This window comes from Capricornis sumatraensis, chromosome 5 (assembly GCF_032405125.1).
Source record: "Capricornis sumatraensis isolate serow.1 chromosome 5, serow.2, whole genome shotgun sequence".
Classification (NCBI taxonomy): Eukaryota; Metazoa; Chordata; class Mammalia; order Artiodactyla; family Bovidae; genus Capricornis; species Capricornis sumatraensis.
The window spans coordinates 109,029,553-109,049,659 of NC_091073.1; the positions used below are offsets into that span (position 1 = coordinate 109,029,553).

General features: G+C 45.0%; 1 protein-coding gene across 1 annotated transcript in view; it reads left to right on the forward strand.

The window, feature by feature from the left end:
* TMEM178B (transmembrane protein 178B) overlaps positions 1-20,107 on the forward strand; it is a 399,615-nt gene that overhangs the window by 289,666 nt on the left and 89,842 nt on the right. The gene's annotated exons all lie outside the window — the stretch shown is intronic.

Here is a 20,107-nt window from a genome sequence, read left to right on the forward strand (position 1 = left end):
TTCTCTCCTCTCTCTCCTTTATGTGCAGGGGTGGGCAAAAGAGATTTCCGTGGAAATTGGATCTCTTTTGTGCTCCTCTGAATAAAGATAAGCCCGGGGTGAAAAGCGGTCTCAGCAGTGGTCTATTTCCCTGTGGCCTTTAAAGGATAAAGAGGCTCCATGAACTGCCTTCACACCGTCTGAATGTCTATTTATGTTTTCATCACCCATGAAAGGATCCCAACTATTTTTGGTGTCTAGTTATAGCTTTATGTCTTAAGGAGTTAATGGATTTATGCTTTCTGCGTGTAACGAATGTGACTGCTTTGATTTGTCTTCTAACTAATTCCTTCAAATCTTACTTTGCAGGGTGAACAAACCCCCTTTCCTTTCCTAAAATAATTTCCAAGAGACAACCCCCTTGGTACAGTTAGGGAGTCATTTGTTTTTGCTGTACTTTTGGGCTGTGCCCACTTGAAAAACAAATACCTCTCCGGTGTAAGCACCCATTAAGAAAGTGGGCCCAGATCTCCTAAAGAATGTCATTTAGCACTCACCAACCTGCTTTTTGCCTACTGTAGCTTCCTTGAGCCTCTTCCCTTGTGCCTACTCAAGATTTTCATTTTGTGCAGCTCCTCAGAGCTCCTTCCTATCTGCTAGACTGGATGCTTCTCACTTTGAATCATTTTTTGCTCAAATAAAATCTTAAAAATTAAATAATTGGGCCTGGGATCACATCCTACAATGTCTACTTTACAGACAAGGCAGGTAACCCAAGAGAGGGAAGCGGGTGGGACGCAGGAAGCACGGTGCCGCGAGAGAGATGTAACAGGCAGCTGGCACTGGGCATCTGTGTGGTGATCCTGGGAGACTGAGGGTAACGTACTCTGCCCTCTTTAGCCTCAGCCCCGTGATGTCATGTGAGGATGTGGGATATGTGTTGCCAGATCTTCTGCTTTTTCCAATAAAAGCTGGGAATCAAGATTTGAAGGTAATGTCTCCTGACATTTGCATGTCATAACTCATTAAAAAAATCTTTTTTCACATTGTGGACTAAACAAAACACATCTGGGACCCAGGGATGGTGCCAAGGACCAACCTGGGGAGGCTGGAGCCCCTCTCTCAGAATGCCCATCTCCGCTTCCTTCTTTGATGTGGACATTCTGCATTTTCTCAGTAAAACCCTGCATCAGTGCAGCTTCGAGAACCCTCAGTCTTTCCCCCCACATTGTTGGCTTCAAATCCCTGCTGTAGACATTCTGGTTCCACTTGGCCCTCGTGATGTGAGTTAAAGATGGAGTCAGGATATGACCTTGGCAAAGAGGAAGGACAGTTTCTTCATCTGTAAACAGAGGCAGTTAAAGTTGGAGGCCCCATTGGAGCTCTGATCTGATGGAAGGGTATTGGAGCTTTTGGGATTAAGGCTCTTGAATTTATTCAGAGATACTGCCTGCTTCACATCTGCATTAGTCAGGCAGATTTCCTTGAACTCATGAGTTCTACTTATAAAATGGGGATATGACCATCCCCAGACTTGTAAGGATGTTTGGGGTTAGAGGAAATGTGTATAAAGTTCTGGGTAGATAAAGTCGCTTCAGTTGTTTCTGACTCTCTGCAACGGTTTGGTCTGTAGCCTGCTGGGCTCCTCTGTTCATGGGATTCTCCAGGCAAGAATACTGGAGTGGGTGGCCATGCCCTCCTCCAGGGGGTCTTCCCCATCCAGGGATCCAGCCCTCGTCTCTTACGTCCCCGGCACTGGCAGTGGCTACAACCCCCACTGCACGCCGCTTCCCTTGTCACATGGCCTTCTTCTTCTTGTGTCTGTGTATTCAGATGGCATTCTCCCTTCCGAGTGTGTCTGTCTCTGTGTCTCCTCCTTTTATAAGGCTATCAATCATGTTGGATGAAAGGGCCACTCTACTCCAGTAGAACCTCAGCTTACATCTTAATTACACCTGCAAAGACCCTGTTTCCAAACAAGGTCACATTCACAGGAACCATCTCCAGGAGATCTTCCTGGAGAAGGGAATAGCTCGCCACACCAGTATTCTGGCCTGGAGAATTCTGTGGACAGAGGAGCCCGGTGGTGGTCCATGGGGTCACCAAGAGTCAGACACAACTGAGCGACTAACACTTTCATGGGAACCAGGCATTAGGATTTCATATCTTTTTAGCAGACACAAATTATCCCACAGCAGTGACCCACAACAATTATCCCACAGCGATTCATTTAACCGTTGGAGTGTCTGTTCCTTCTTTTATCAAACAGAGGCATGTCCGCCTCACCTGTCTCCCAGGGCTGTTTGGGGGGCCACATGTGTGCGGGGGGGACCCTTCTGTAAAGCATAGGCACTTGATAACTGCTCGGTATTTCGTCTTCAGCCTGGAAGGGATGTGATAAGGTCAGAGAGGATGATTGTCAAGCATGTGCATTCCCCTGGAGCTATCATAAAAATAAAGCTTGTAGTATTTATTATTAATAACCTGCACACTGGAATCCTTCGACACTCTTCTCATTTTGACTTCTGACCACCCGCTCCAGTTCCTGCCCATACCGAAAGCATGCCCACGAGTTCCATCCTAAATGGCAAAGGACTGTTTTGTTTCCCTTTCTTCCCCCTCCTTACCACCCTCTCCCCCCACCAAAAAAAAAAAAAACAACAACAAAAAATACCAGAGGGATCCGTTTCATTGTGTTTAAGACCTATTTATTGCTGAGGATTTAACAAACTACACAACCGGGTGAAGTCAGAGGTGGTTTGTTTCACAAGAGGGCCCAGATTTCTTGGTGTTTCAAACCCCACTGCCCCATTCTCTTGACTGCACCCTCCTCAACTCCCTTAGATTTTTGTTTATTCTATTTAGCACCATTTCATTCAGTTTCCCCTGCTTTTCTTGAACCCTCTCATCCAGCTGCATATTTCTCCCCCATTTGTCTTTCTTCGTCCCCTTTCTTCCTTCTTTGCTTCTGCTTCCTTTCCAAAGCATTCTCTCTCCTACTCGCATTCAGTCCTTGTCCTTATCAGCTTGGATGTGATCCTTGGCTAACCTCGGCTTTATTTTCCTTCTAGCACATGTGTGTGCTCAGTCCCTTCAGTCGTGTCCGACTCTTTGTGACCCTGTGGACTGTAGCCCACCAGGCTCCTCTGTCCAAGAGGTTCTCCAGGCAAGAATACTGCGGTGGGTTGCTATTTCTTCCAGACCCAAGGATAGAACCCAAGGATCCTGCATTGCAGGCAGATTCTTTACCCACTGAGCCATCTGGGAAGCTCATTTTCCTTGCAGAGACCCCTCCAGTTGCCCATAATACACTCTGTCACTCTCCTGTGACAGTTTATAATCAGTTTTATGAGCCTTAAAACTGCTCCATCCACTTTCTCCTAAAAGATAGTGACTGATGCTGAATTGAATCCACAGGAGTTCGCAGGTGGGGCTGCTCCTGCCTGGACAGCAGCTTCTTGATGTCCCTTTCGGTTTTGGTTTGTGAGTGGGTTTGTGCTGCTGTGATTCTAGGCCACACACCTGGGGAAGAGGGCCGAGCAAAGGCTTCCAGCCCCTGGATGACAGCAGGACCCCCAACACAGCCCTGTGGATGGGAGAGAGTAGGGAGAAGACACTCTGTCATGTGATGTCTTTGCAAATTTGAACTTCTTTTATAAACCAATTATTTATAAAAGGATGAGAAGATTCTCCATTCATTCATCCAACAATTCATTTTTGAGCTCCTGTTACGGGCCAGGCATCGTGTTGAGTGCTAGGAGTCTAGTGTTAGGTAAAGCCGTCTCTTAAAACCAGAAGATGTTAGTGGTCAGGACACAGTGGGTGAAGGAGAATGGGACAAATTGGGAGCATAGCACTGAAACATATACATTACCATATGTAGAACAGATAGTCAGTGGGAATTTGCTATATGACGTAGGGAGCTCAAACCCAGTGCTTTGTGACAACCTAGAGGGGTGGGATGGGGTAGGAAGTGGGAGGGAGGTTCAAGAGAGAAGGGACACATGTTTACGTATGGCTGATTCACACTGTTGTATGGCGGAAACCAATACAGTATTGTAAAGTAACTACTATCCAATTAAAAATAAATTTTAAAAAGCATTTTCATAAAAGACACAGATAGATGGAGAAACGGTGTGTGATGAGAGGCTGTGCTGAGCAGTGAAGTGAAGTGAAGTTGCTCAGTCGTGTCCGACTCTTTGTGACTCCATGGAATAGCCCACCAGGCTTCTCCATCCAGGGGATTTTCCAGGCAAGGGTACTGGAGCAGGTTGCCATTCCCTTCTCCAGGGGATCTTCCCACCCCAGGGATTGAACCCAGATCTCCCGCATTGCAGGCAGATGCTTTACCCTCTGAGCCACCAGGGAAGTGCAGCTACCTCTGAGCACTAGCCTGGACTCTCACCTGACCTACATGGTAGGAGGTGGACGGAAGGCTCTCCTGTGAGGCAATGTTCTTGAGTGTTCATCTGAAGGGCTTAGCTGTTGGAAGCTGTGGGAGAAAAAGAGTGAGGGGCAGAGGGCACAGGGCTCCAGGATGAGGAGACCATCAGTGAAAAGGCCTTTAGGGCAGGTAGACCTTGGAGCTTTCGAAGATCTGAAGACCAGGGGTCCAGCGAGCAGGGCACGTGAGGGCCGGATGGGCTGCATCAGCCTAGAGGTGGGGGCAGAGGCCATCGTCATTCTGGAAAGAGAGGAATATTGGAGAATATAAAGCAAGGCAAAATGATCCACGTTATCCTACCTTTACACATTTGAAACTTTTTTTGAGCTGGAATATACACACAGTGAGGTGCATGAAGAGGGTACATAAGTGTGTGTCTCATTGAATTTTTAAATGAATGGACTGGGCTTACAAACCTGTGATTTTATTTTGAATGAAACCTCATACCGCAAACATTTTACACTGTTAAAAGGGCATCAAGAATTTGATGCTAAAGATGAAATCCCGCTCCCTTGTCGGGTGTTTTCCACTTCCTCCACTTGTCTGTGTGCCTCTCATGTCAGTGTTCGCCTCGTGGACCACGCACTGAACATTACTGTGTGTAACTGGTGGCGGGTATTTGGTTATCTTCGTAATGATGCCACAGGTAAAAAGGGTATGAACGTAGGTGAAGCTCTTGAAACATGGTGGAAGATGGCGGAAAGTTGCGGAGTGGGCGGCGTCCTTGAGTCCCCTCCACGTGACCGTCTTCTCCTCTGTCTTGATCTCTCACAAGAGGAACCGGCTGCTGATGCTCTGTTCCCCTACATCTGAGCCTGAACAACGAAAAATCCTCAAGTCAGGGAACGTGGGTGAGTGTTTGACGTGACAGAGAGGACCCTCATTTCCTTTGAGGTGGGAAACCCTGACCCCCCAAGGCCATGGGCCCCATGTGGAGATGGGGCTGATCCCAGGAATAATGTGGGGAGACCCCACTTGCTCCCCACCCCATCTGCCTGGTCCCGCTAAGAGGTTTCTAAGCTCAAGGAAAGGGTAAACCTCCCATTAGCCTCAACTTGGCTTTTCATCCCCATTGGATCTTCTTATTCCCCATAAGGTATAGATATTCAGGATTTGTTTCTTGAATCAATGAAGAAAGATGTTTCTTAAAGTGATACTGTCTAGCAGTCTCCTCCTGTGTGTGCATGTGAGTGGGTATAGGGGACAGAGAGTAACTTGAACACCACAGAGAAGATGAAATACTGTTGGCCTCTCTGCACCGACTTTCTCTCATAGCAGCAACTCATTGCAGGGTTTCTGGGCTTCTCCAACTGTTTAAAATGGCTGACCTCATGTTTATTTCCTTGTTTGTGTGTCTGAGCAAAAGGGAAAATTCAAAGGGAGGTGTTTTGCTCTCTCCCTGAACTGGAATGCTGAGCAGGGAAGCACTTCCCCTCGCGTTACTAATGGCGCTCGCCCTCTGCAGACTGGCTCCGAGCCCAGGTTTATGGAAATTCACTTCAGACAAATACATTCTGCCACTTTCTCTCTTGGGAACAGACATGGCAGAATCCCAGTGGGTCACTCCATCTGTCCCCTGGAGCCTGGATTACTTCCTACCTCATTCCACAACAGCTTTTTCCATGGGACTTTTAAATAAACCATAAAATAAAAATATGCCAGCAAGTGGAGAAGGAGACTGCTGGTTGAACAGGCTCATGGATTCATAAAGCTTGGAGAAAAACAAAGAAAACAATATAAAAGCCAAAAAGAAAAGAACAAATTTCTATTTATTTTGTCTCTCTTTCTCCTAGCACAAGGCAGACCAAACCTTGTGCTCAGCCGCTTCAGTCATGTCTGACTCTTTGCGACCTCATGGACTGTAGCCCGCCAGGTTCCTCTGTCCACGGGATTCTCCAGGCAGGAAGTGGGTGGCCATGCCTTCCTCCAGGGGATCTTCCTGACCCAGGGATCAAACCCGTGCCTCTTCAGTCTCCTGCATTGGCAGGAGGGTTCTTTACCACTAGCGCCCCATTTCCCTCTTTCTCCCAGCACAAGGCAGGCCCAAACGTCAGCCATCCCAAATAAGAGTGGATTCCATGTAGGTTTTCTGCTCCCAGGCCTGAGGGATAAGCCAGAGGTCTGCCCCAGGGAGGGGGTTCTGGTATGAGATGGAGCTTTGAGGGAGCCCCCAGTGTATCACTGAACCTCAGAGACAGACAGAGTAGTGACGGGAGTGGCCGCAGAAAGAAGAGGAAACTTGCAGAGAGGTTCATTCAAAGGGAGGATCCAGTCCTAGGATATCAAGAGTGGTGGCCGCGAAAGCCCAGGTATATGCCTGCGAGTGGGATGGCTGGATCCTATGGCAACTATTTTGAGTTTTCTGAGGAGCTTCCACCCTGTTTTCTTTCTTTAAATTTATTTTTAATTGGAGGATAATTGCTTTACAGTGTTGTGTTGGTTTCTGCCGCGTGACAGTGTGTATCAGCCATAAGTAGACAAATAGCCCCTCCCTCTTGCACCAGCCCACCCCCCACCCCCATCCCACTCTTCTAGGTCCTCACGGAACACAGAGCTGAGCTTGCTGTGCTACACGGCAGCGGCCCACCGGCTGTGTTTCGCATATGGTAATATATTATGTTTCAGGGCTATGCTCTCAATTCATCCCACCCTGTCCTTCCCTCATTGGGTCCACAGGTTGGTTCTCTACGTCTGCTCGTGCAGTTTTCCATAGTAGCTGCACCACCTTATGTTCTCACCAACAAGGTAGGATGGTTCCCTTTCCTCCACACTCTCTCTGTATGTGCTTAGTCGCTCAGTCATGACTGACTCTTTGCGACCCCATGGACTGTAGCCCTCCAGACTCCTCTCTCCGTGGAATTCTCCAGGCGAGAATACCGGAGTGGGTTGCCATACCCTCCTCCAGGGGATCTTTCCAAACCAGGGGTCAAATCCAGGTCCCCTGCATTGCAGGCAGATTCTTTACCATCTGAGCCACCAGGGAAGCTGCATCTATAGAGAAATACACTCTGTCTAGTATTTGTTATTTGTAGACTTTTTGAGGTTGGCCGTTCTGACCCACATGGTAGTTTTGATTTGCATTTCTCTAATAATTAGTGTTGTTGAGCATCTTTTCACATGCACGCTGGCCATCTGTATGTCATCTGTATGTCCGTTAACTTCTTCTGCCCAGTTTTTGATTGGGTTGTTTGTTTTTTGTGGTTGTTATTGAGTTGTATTAACTGTTTGTATGTTTTGGAGATTAAGCCCTTGTCAGTCCCATCAATTGCAAAATTAGTACAATATTGAATCAATAAGTCCACTATATTTCAATTTTTAAAAAAAGAGTCCCCAAGAAAAGGGAGCAAGGATCCAGGATTTCCACTGGCCAGCAGCTGACAGTGTGATCCCTCAGAGTGACGGATATGTATCCGGACTCCATGCTAGAAGCTGGGAGAGGCACAGGCAACTTGATGTGACTAAACCGGACTTGTGTTCCAGGTGAGCAACTCTAAAACTTTGAGAAATGGGATGGAAAGGTATAGCACATGACCTCTGCCCTCAAGGAGCTTTTAATCCAGTTAAGGAGACTGGTAAATACAAGTGTTCACAGAAAATAGCATGTGATAAGGTCTCCCGGGGTGGGTAATGGATGGGAAGTTCCTTTTGTTCCTTCAGCACAAGGAGAAACTAGCTCAGGCTGAAATAGTAGAGGAAGATTTCCTGGAAAGAGAATGTATGCTGAGTCTTGGAGGGTGAATGAGATTTGGAGATGAAGGAAGGGCAAGGAGTTTCAGACTGTGCTCAGCAACATTTGCTTGGGAGTTGATTGTGGGAAGGTGATAGTCGCTCAGTCGTGTCTGACTCTTTGTGACCCCCATGGACTGTAGCCCGCCAGGTTTCTCTGTCCGTGGAATTTTCCAGGCAAGAATACTGGAGTGGTTTGCCATTTCCTTCTCCAGGGGATCTTTCCGACCCAGGAATCAAACCCAGGTCTCCTGCATTGCAGGAGAATTCTTCACCATCTGAGCCACTAGAGAAGCCATATATATATATATATATATATATAAAGAGGCTTTTTAAAAGACTGTGGACCATTTTTACAGCCTTTATGGAACTTGTTACAGTATTGCTTCTGTTTAGTGTTTTGGTTTTTTGGCTACAAGGCGTATGGGAACTTAGCTCCCCAACCAGGAATCAAACCCATACCCCTGAACTGGAAGGCAGAGTCTTAACCACTGGACCACCAGGGTGCATGAGACCAGAATACTCCAGGTCTGAAGGCTGTGACCCCCGGTGTGCATCTCCACATTAGAGGTAGTCTTGCCAATGGGACCAGAACACGCAGTGTCCACTGACTGAAGCCACCTCAGCCCATTTGCCCAACCAACGTCCCCCCACCCACCTCCCTCCTAAAGCCTGTCCCCCTACCACCGGATTCCATCTCCTCTTGACTCCTCATGGCATTGCCCTGCCAGGTCCCTACTTCTCTCTTCTCTCTTTCTTTCTTTTCTGTCCATCTCAGCAGCATACAGGTATCTGTTACTCTCCGCATTTTCAAAACGTCTCCTCGGAGCTTCCCTGGAAGTCCAGTGGTTAAAACTCTGTGCTTTCACTACAGGGGGTGCAGGTTCAAATCCCTAGTCAGGGAACTAAGATCCCACCTGTCACATGGTGTGGCCAAAGTGAAATAAATGACTAGGCAAGTTGTTAGTCACTCAGTCATATCTGATTCTTTGCAACCTCATGGGCTGTAGCCCGCCAGTCTCCTCTGTCCATGGAATTCTCTAGGCAAGAACACTGGAGTGCGTAGCCATTCCCTTGTCCCGGAGATAGTGAAGGGCAGGGAAGCCTAGAGTGCTGCAGGCCATGTTGCAAAGAGTCAGGCATGATTGAGTGATTGAATAGCAACAAAGGCAGTTGTTAAAACCAAACGAACAAAAGTGTCTCCTCTTGACCACATTTTCTTCCTGCCAGTGAGTCCTCTGTGTTATTTCTCCTTTTAGCAGCAACGCTTGGAAGAGCTGTCCTCTTCCTCTCCTTCCTCTCTCTCCCAACTCACTCTAATCTGGGTTTCACCACCTGTGAGGTGCTCTAGAACTTAGGTGACCCTTTGGAGAAATCCCAGCTGAGATGCGGGGGACCACGGCCATTGGATGCAGGCTGCCCCTGGGCAAGGGACAGAAGCTCCAGCGAGATGGCTGTTCCTATCACCTCCAGGAGAGCACCCAGCTGGGAGCTCTCAGCACCCGGCACCCCTACAAGTTGGGGAAATGCAGGCTTGGTCCTGAAGGTAGCTGGGCGGCACACCTCCCAGCCCATCACAGGGCTGCTTCCTGTTTTCCACCTGACTCCAGAGGTGGGGGATTGACCCCTCTGCTCAGCAGGGAGACTGGGAACCCCCAGCTGTGCCACCGAATTCCTCCCATGGGCCAACATGTAGTTATGCACAAACCCACCTTTATGGGGGGACATGAACACACAGGGAAGAAAACAGCCATGATATGTAAAGGACCCGCCCTCCTCCCTTTTTCTTCCTTATTGAGTGGCTATGAGGAACAGCCCAGGTCCACACCGCAGCTTATGGGAAGCCTGGAGCGGTGTCCCCATGGTGAGCTTTGCTCCTTTCTAGTGTTTTCTAGGGGAAGCCCAGGACTGTGAACACTTAGGAGCGGTACTTCCATCACGGCCTCACAGTGTTAAAAATGGTGCTTAATCCACAATTCTTGACTGAAAAGCAGCATTTAAATGGGATTTCTGTGGGTCAAAGGGGGTTTCCCAGGTGGTGCTAGTGGTAAAGAACCTGCCTGCCAACGCAGGAGATGAAAGAGACGCGGGTTCTATCCCTGGATCGGGAAGATCCCCTGGAGGAGAAAATGGCAACCCACTCCAGTATTCTTGCCTGGAGAATCCAGGGACAGAGGAGCCTGGTGGGCTACAGTCCATGGGGTCACAAAGAGTTGGATACGACTAAAGCGACCTAGCACGCACGTGACTCTAAGGGGGTCACATCATCACATCTCTTAGCGTCATCCCTGGTGCCCTGGGGTGCCAGAGAGCTGAGTGGCTAACCCCTATTTAAGATGATTACCTTTACAGCCTCAAAGATGCTGGTCTGCACTTGCAGGCAGTACTCCTGAAGTCTCTCCAGCGCAGTCCCCTTGCCCCTTCTTTGCCGTGTGCCTCGTAGTGGAGAGAGGAGCACGCAGGTGGGTGAGACAGAGTAAGTGTGCCAGGGAGCGGGTGGGCTGACGGGCGGCCATAGACTGACAGCCACAGTGCAGCTCAGAAACCCTCACCTGCCTCTAGTGGAAGAGTCCCTCCCACCTGGGCAACCTCCACGTTCAAAGTGCTCTTGGACGTGTCAGCTCACGTGACAATTCCTGGGACCTCCTTGCCCTACCTGGAAACTTGATTTCACTCTGGCGTTTACTCTTCCGGGCTGTTTTCTCTGAGTGACTATGTATGTACATCTCTGGAATTTGAACTGAATTTGTGAAAATTTAATCTGATAGACTAGATCATTATTGGAGACCGTCCATGCTATAGATTCCACGTATGCCCGGGACAAGGTACCGGCTGCCCTGAAACAGTCCCAGGGTACCTCACACCTCTGCGTCCTCCCCAGTATTCGCTTTGTATGTGTCTTCAGATGCATGTCCCCACGTCCCAGGTCTGGGGTTTGAGAATTTGTCTTGCTATTTCCATATGTTTCTTTTTCATAATTTAATGTCTCCTTGGATACCAGCAGATGCTTTCCCTTCTGGATTCTGCATATTTGATGGACAGGTCACCACCCCACTTTATATATTGGGTGATGAGAATTCCTGTTTGCTTTCACTTGCTCCTTTCTACCATTTAAATGTTATTCCATCTCTTTGTGATTTTAATAATTAACACGAGTAAATTATGCCTGTGAGTGTATAACCTTGATGGATTCTGACAGGATGGAAAGGTCTTGGTGTGGCCCATATTTGCAACTGCTTGCAGCCGGAAAACCCCGGCCCAGTCATTTCAGGGTCATTGTGATATGTCACGTGAATTGCAAAAAGTAAATCCATCCATTACATCCGTCTTGATTGTACCTGCATAGAGGTTGTCAAAGTCAGACCCTTATTTTTAAATGAAAAAGACAAGGAGTTATAAATACAGTAGAAACCCTTAGTGATGCTGATTTTAGCCGACAGGACTAACCTCTATGTTAGAAGCAGACTGTCCTGCACCCTGTTTCTTATTGCAGTAGGTAATAGTTCTGTTCCAGGGAGAAAGAATCTGGCTCCAGGGGTCTGTCTGCTAGTTTCTCTTAAGGAAGTCACAGGAAATGAACCTCCTGTTACGAGGTATAAGTCTTGGTTGTTGGAGGCTGTGGTTCTTGGAGTATATTTAGGAATCCATGGTGATTGTAGTTTATTTAGAAATGGCGATGAGTCTGGGAGAATTCAATATAGGCTGCCATACTAATTAGGAGGTAGGAGGTGGTCTCACTTACAGGGAGAGATCGTTCTTGGGGGAGAGCAGACTCTTAGACATAAAACAGAGAGGCCAAGCCTCAGGTGAGCCGCAGAAGGAGACATATCTCTAGGCTTCAAGCCTAGAGGAGGTCAGATGGGAGCAGCCATGAGGCAGTGGCCAGGAGCTGACAGCCCGGGGACAAAGGCAAGGTCACCTTGAAATTGTGCCAGTCCTCTGGACACCTCTCTTAATCTTTGTCAGCCGAAGCATCTTCTATTTTATATTTGTAATACTCTCAGCATTTATCTCTTCTTGTACTTCCTTAATGCTTGGTAAAACCTTTTAAATGCTTCCGCCAGCATTTCTCCTGTCTTTTCTGTAGGAACTGTATTTAAGGGTAACCATATAGACCCAGATGATTAGGGAATGTTATACTTTCAAAGAGAAAGCCAGCCAATAAGAAGAAGAAAGAATCTTAAAAATAATTTTGTGAATCCCAGTGAAATTATTGATTTAGGCAAGTGTCATTAATTAGTATGAAAATCATTGGATAGGTAGCTATTAGGGAAAAGGATATTTTGTATACTGCCAAAATTACACTGACTCATGGATTACTTTCTGACCACAAGAGGAAAGCATAATTGTACACTATAAGGAAAAGATGGTCACCACCTTCATCTGGTGACCAGTCATAACAGCACTAATGGGGGAACAGCCTAATGTTTGGTGTCTTTTGATGTAATTGAACACAGCTATGTATCACTCACAGTGTTTTCTAGAAAAATGAGTTTAACATTAACCCATGAAGCCTGAGATAGAAATGTCAGTTTCTAGGAAATCCAGGGGGTAGAGGAACAAGCTAAGCATCAGCAGAAGGAAGTAATTACACAAATCCAGAGGCTGAGACATTCTGTAGGACCACTGGCCTAGTATGAGTCTATCGGGGAAACTTACCAAGTTTAAAAATCTTTAAAGGACACAGCAATCAGATGTTGTCATCCTAGATTGGATTATCTGGTGTGGTTTGAAGAAAGAAGTTGTAAGAAAATTTAGGAGGAAATTTGAGTATGGTGAAAAGTATTAGTTGATAACAAAAACTTACTGCAATGAAAAAGAAGAAATCATTGGCTGAAAAAAACAAAAAGCTTCAGGACAACATGAACTGTAAACATCTCACACTGTTAACTATAGATGTGATGTACACATATATATTAGAACGAGAGTCAGAAAGAGAATACTCCATGTGTGATATTTGATTTCTAGTTTTTACTTGTACATATTTTGTAATTTTCTGTAATGCATGGAAGGGCTGTTTTTGCTATTTTAAGAGATCACCATAAATAAAACGTATCAAAAAGAAATTAAGATTTCATTTTGTGTTAAGATCTGTTGATTCTTTTGGAACTCAAATATATTTAAAATTTTATATTTTGGAGTAGTTTTAGATTTAGAGAAGAATTATAAAGATAGTACTGAGCATTCCTGTACATCCTTTCTTGTTCCCCCTACTGTCATCATCATATATGACTGTGGTTGGTTTGTCAAAACTAAGAAGTGGGCAGTGGGACATTGTATTAACCAAACTCCAGACTAGATTCGGATTTTACCATTTCTTCCACCAAAGCACTCTTTCGATCCAGGAAGCACATTGCCTTTAGCCCTCATGTCTATTTGCTCTCTTCTGATCTGGACCAGTTTTTCAGTTTTTCCTTGCTTTTCATGACTTTGACAGCTTTGAAGAATAGTGCTCAGGTGTTTTGTACCATGTCCTTCATTCTGGTTTTGTCTGATGTGTTTCCAAGAGTTAGACCAGGGTCATGGGCTTTGGGGGAAGGAGTCCATGGAGATGAGGCGCCTGCCTTAGTGTCTATATTATATGAGGGGCTGCCTGCCATCAACTTGGCTTATCACTGGTGATGTTACCCTTGATCAGTTGGTCTTGCCACTGTTTCTTACTGTTCTTAAAAGTAAATTTAAAAAGTAAATACTCTATCCTCTGGAAGTGAGTCACTGAGTTCAGCTCACGTTTTTGATTTTCACAAAATGCTGCTCTGTATTGACCCTGACCTTCCCCCATTCACCCCCATCCTGCCCCCACCACCAAATAACCGAGGGCACTAATTAACTTTAACTATGCTACAGGGCGCTTCTTGTTGACCCCTTTTGAAAGAGCATTGTCAGATAATAACACACAGTAGGGGCATGGCATGAGTGGAACTGGTAACGAAATGTGGGAACCCTAAGGGAAAGTGATCCTCAGGGGCAAAGATAGGGTCCCTTGGTCAGCCACTGCTCCTCCACATTTGGCCAACCTCTTCTTCTCACAGTCAACTTGAAAAAAATCTGGGCTTCAAATGATCAGAGGATTCAGTTCAGTTCAGTTCAGTTCACTCACATAGTCATGTCCGACTCTTTGTGACCCCATGGACTGCAGCACGCCAGGCTTCCCTGTCCATCACCAACTCCTGGAGTCTACTCGAACTCATGTCCATTGAGTCGGTGATGCCATGCAGCCATCTCATCCTCTGTCGCCTTTGTCCCCTTCTCCTCCTGCCTTTAATCTTTCCCAGCATCAGGGTCTTTTTAAATGAATCAGCTCTTTACATCAGGTGGCCAAACTATTGGAGTTTCAGCTTCAACATCAGTCCTTCCAATGAAAGTTCAGGACTGATTCCTTTTAGGATGGAGTGGTTGGATCTCCTTGCATTCCAAACAGCTCTCAAGAGTCTTCTCCAACACCACAGTTCAAAAGCATCAATTCTTCGGTGCTCAGCTTTCTTTATAGTCCAACTCTCACATCCATACATGATTACTGGAGAAACCATAGCCTTAACTAGACGGACCATTTTTGGCAAAGTAATGTCTGCGTTTTAATATGCTATCTAGGTTGGTCATAACTTTTCTTCCAAGGAGCAAGCGTCTTTTAATTTTATGGCTGTAGTCACCATCTGCAGTGATTTTGGAGCCCAAAAAAATAAAGTTTGCCACTGTTTCCACTGTTTCTCCATCTGTTTGCCATGAAGTGATGCAACTGGATGCCATGATCTTTGTTTTCTGAATGTTGAGCTTAAAGCCATTGTACATTGTACATTGTAAGCCATTGTACATTGAGCTTTAAGCCCTAATGTACATTCTGCTGTACATTTCTTATAACTGGAAATTTGTACACCTTCTTGATTATGAGGGTCACTATAAGAAATGAAGGTTTCAGTTCAGGCTAACAGTGAAGTTAGCCTTCTTGGGAGTTTTTTTTTTTTTTAATCAAATTGGGGGATTGTCTAGGTGTATTATGTTTCTACCTGAAAATTCTTTTACTTTTGGAGAATTTGGAAAAGGATGTATATTTACAGAATTTTACATTGGCTATCTTTTTCTGAGGCTTCCCTAGTGACTTAGTGGTAAAGAGCCTGCCAATGCAGGAGATGTGGGTTCGATCCCTGGGTGGGGAAGATCCCCTGGAGAAGGAAATGGCAACCCACTCCAGTATTCCTGCCTGGAGAATCCCATGGACAGAGGAGCCTGGTGGGCTACATTCCATGGGGTTGCAAAGAGTCAGACAACTTAACAACTAGATAACAACAGCAATAATCTTTTTCTACCCATGAATTCTTACTACTCTAGATATATACTAAGAAGTTACTTAGCACTCTGCCCCCTACCCATAAATGTAAATTTGAAAACAAATTTAGTTGCATTTTTTAAAATGCATATTTCAATGACAAAATATTTAGGCCTAGATGTATATTTTGGAAACTGATTAAAGTCTTCATACATTTGTGTTGGTCACCCCAGCAGCCTAAAATTGATCATAGTTCTGTAATGGTTAGTGAGGTGGGACATCAGAAAATGAATTATGTCAGTATCTGTTGGCTGTGGACAAAAATATGGACATACAAAATATCTGAATGTTTTGGATTGATAGCAAAACACTTGGAATAACTGAATATCCCAGTTATATTCTTGTGTGTGTGTGTGTGTGTGTGTGTGTGTGTGTGTGTGTGTGAGAAGACCTTTCTAAGGAAGTTGAAGCAGAGACTTCACTTTCTTGATACTCAGTTGTAGGAACCTTTCTACCCCTTTAGAAAATGATACTCCACACTCTTTTCTTTGTCGTATCTAAACTTGGTGGATTTCATAGCAAAATTTTGTAGGTTGCTAGTGTTTTCACCTTCCTACCTGGAATGCACATTTACCAAATGTCCTATTCATATATGCCCATTGCTTCTAGTAAAAAATCCAGCTATTTGTTTTTGCTGTCATGTGTGCACGTGTGTGTGTTTATTTAGGGAAGGATTCTATGCCCTTCTACAAGCAAATATTAATTGATAGCATTTATCATCCTGCTCCCTAAGATAATTATTCACATAAATTGTAATCATCTGCAGCTATATTCAATCATTGCATTGTAAGTGAAGTTGTCTCAGTGTGCTAATCTCATTGTATTTTAGAGGCAGAAAATCATCTCTGAAAAGAGACTTATACCTTCCTGTCTGTCTGAAAATTCTGGACTCAGATACTTAGCTAGAAGAGATCAGACCTATAACTGAGTATTTCAGAGGCTAATACTGTGGATGCTGAGACCCCAATGCCAGGTGCATCACTGTCTCCTTACACTTATCCCCTGTACCACAATATGGTCCGCACCTTACCTGTGTGCACAGCATCATTTCTTTTGTATGCTTGCTTCACTTTCTCATAATAGTACAGCGAGTGAGGTAAGGTGAACAAAAGTGTTCTGGACCGCGAAGTCAAGGCAAGGGTAGCACCCACGTGACTGTGATCTTTTCATGTAATTCAGTGATGTGCCTGGCACTCCCACCGCACCCCATCAGAGTCTTGTATGTGGCTTCTCCTGATTTTCCTGTGGCCGTGTTCACACATCTTAAATTCTTCTAGGTCCTTAATCCACATAAAAGACAGTTCCAGCCCTCCATTCTGAATAGGAGGGCTTCCCTGCTGGCTCAGTGGTAAAGAACCTGCCTGCCAATGCAGGAGACGCAGATCCAGTCCTTGAGGCAGGGAGACCCCCTGAAGAAGGAAGTGGCCGCCTACTCCAGTATTCTTGCCTGGGAAATCCCATGGACGGAGGAGCCTGGCGGGCTGTCTTCATGAAGTTACAAAGAGCTGGGCATGACTGAGCAGCTGAACAACAGCAACAAATTCTGAATAGCGATGTAAATTCTTTCCCTGAAGTTGTTGGGGAAGTAATTTCCCTTTGATTTTCCTGGGCCACACTTAGTTTGTCAGAGAACTAAGTGCTGTGTGAAATTTTTCCTTCCCAAGAAGGAGCAACTTTCATGTTTCGTATTTCTTCCTTTTCTTTCCTGAGCTTCAAATATTTGTCTTTAAATTATTATTTTAAAAGGCTATTTCTAAATATTCCCTTACTTCTTTCCATATATCCCTCAAACCTTGCCTTATTAGAGACATATGGGTCTCAAATATATTTAAGTGAATCTAGAAAATGAGGGCCTTAGTAGCAAGCAGTCCCTACATTGAAAAAAAATGTGTGGGAGGGGCTTTCCTGTCTTAGGACATTGACAATTCAGTCCCCTCCTTTTTGCCCACAGAGATAATACATTTTCTCTTATAAGTGAGAGGAAGTGAATGCATTTATACTCTTCTGTCTGGGCTAGAACCTTTTCCACTTTTAATACAGAGAGTAGGTCTCCAGCCTTCATTTATTCATCCTACATTTAAATCTCCAGCCCTCTTTCCCTGAGTTTGAGTACCAGATACCTCCTGCTATCTAATTGATGTCTAACTGGCATCTCCACACAATGTCTAAGACTTTTCTCAAATTTCACATGCCCCAAAAGAATTGAATTCTCCTCCCCTAAACCAGTCCCCTTCTCTGTCCTGCCTATCTCAATAATGGCACCAGCATCTACCAGATTTGCTCAAATTTGCTCTCTCCCCAATCCCATACCAGTCCATCAGAAATCTATTGACTCTAATCTCCAGTTTATTTTGAGCCAATTGTCAACTCCCAAATTCAGGCAACCAAGATCCTTTGTTTGATATATTCCAATAGGCCTCTCCATAGGGACACCTGGTCTACTTCCTACCAATGCTTTTTCTATCATCTGTGCTCTGCATAGCAGCCAGAGTGACATTTAAAACTGAAATCATATCACTTCCTGATGTAAAAATGTCTGAAGTCTTCCTGTTCACTTAGATCGATATCCAAATCCTTCATTATGAGCTACAAGGCACTGCATGCTTTCATTGCTGCCTTTCAAACTCCCGTACACCAGGCACTACCCTAGGCATTGGGATTCTAGGAAGAACCAGAGAATGTCTGTCCTCCTGAAACTGACAATCTGGTGGGATTCTGAAGAGATGGGTCTCAAGATATTTGAGAAACTACCGATTTAGGAATATTACTACACTATTACAAATCCCCCCGTATATTACAGCTTTTGTGCTGGCTGGAACACTCATTAATTCTGTTTTCTGATTTCCCTGGTCCCTGTAAGTGGATTTGTTTCATGTGCCTGATCTGCCAAATTTAACATTCCAGTTTTTATTTTATACAAAATACCACTTGCTGAGATCTCTCCTCATCAATCTCACCTGTTACCAGCATTTGCCAATGGCTTACTTTATTAAAGTTTTTTTTTTTTTCCACAAGGCACTTTAAAAAAATAATCACTTTTTGAGTGCTAATGCCTGTGTAACAACAAAGGGGAAACAGCACTAATACATTGATTTGGGAATGCCAGGTGGTGGACTAGCCTTTCTCACTAAGCTAACAGACTCAGCCCCACCAACAAACCTTACGATGCACACAGTTCAAAACTCAGCAAAGTAGTGAGCTCCTCTGTGCCTCAGAGGAAACGTCTCCTGGGAAATGCAGAAATTCCAGCAAGATCTGCGAGTGGGAATGCATAGAAGCCCCCTTCCCTACGTTTCCGCACCTTTATCATCATGGTCCTGTCTTTCCAGCCCCGTTCCTTTTAGAGACTTGGGAGCTTGGGAAGCTCATCTTTCTGCCCCAAGCTCATGTCATTGCTTGGCCATGATAGGAGGCTGCAGTCCAGCCTTTATTCCTTCCTTACTGCTGATGCCCTCACGTGGCTGGACTTCACACTGGCATTGAGCCATTGCTCTTAGAGTGGCTTTTATTTATTTTTATTTAACTTTTATTTGCTACAGAGGTATAGCTAATTAGGGCTTCCCTGGTGGCTCAGTGGTGAAGAATCTGCCTGCAACGCAGGGGACGCGGGTCCAGTCCTTGGGTTGGGAAGATCCCCTGGAAGAGGTCATGGCAACCCACTCCAGTGCTCTTGCCTGGAGAATTCCATGGACAGAGGAGCCTGGCGGGCGGGCCACAGTCCATGGGGTCACACAGAGTTGGAAGTGACTGAAATGACTAAGCAGCAGCATAGCCAATTAACAAACAATGTTGTGATGGTTTTAGGTGAACATTGAAGGGACTCAGCGGCTCATCCATTCTCCCCCCAAACTCCCATCCCACCCAGGCTGTTACGTAACACTGAGCAGAGTTCCATGTGCTATTTGTTACTTATCCATTTTAAATATAGAGTGTGTACATGTCCATCCCAAATGGAATGGCTTATATTTTTAATATGTGGAGGAGACTGTTCACTGGTAGCGTTACTCATCTTCCTATATGTGTGGGGTGGTGTTTTGTTTCTCTGTTGTTGCTGGGGTTTTTTTTGTTTGTGGTGGTGGTCATTTCCCTCAGCTTTACTGAGATAGAATTGACAAATACAATTGTAAGATATTTAAAATGTACAAGATGGTAAAACATATACGTTGTGAAAGGAATTCCCTCCATTGAGTTAATTAACCTATCTGTCACCTCACATATTTACCTGTTTTGTATGTGTGAACATTTAAGTTCTAATCTCTTGGCAAATTTCTGTTATATGATAGTGTTATCAACTTGAGTCATCATGATATTCATTAGATTCTCAGACATTATTCAGCTTAGAACTGAAAGTGTGTACCATTTTACTAACCTCTGACAATTTCCCCCACCAATTTTTTGAATATCTTGTTTTCTATAAGTGATGCCATGTGTTACATGGTTTATTTCACTTAGCTTAATATCCTTCAGCTTCATCCATGTTACTGCAAATGGCAAGCTTCCTTCTTTTTAAAGGGATGTATGTGTATTACTTCTTTACTCATTTACCCATCATTGGACACTTAGGTGAATATAGACATTTCTTTGACATAGTGTTTCCATTTTCTGTGGAGATATTTTCAGGAATGGAATTGCTA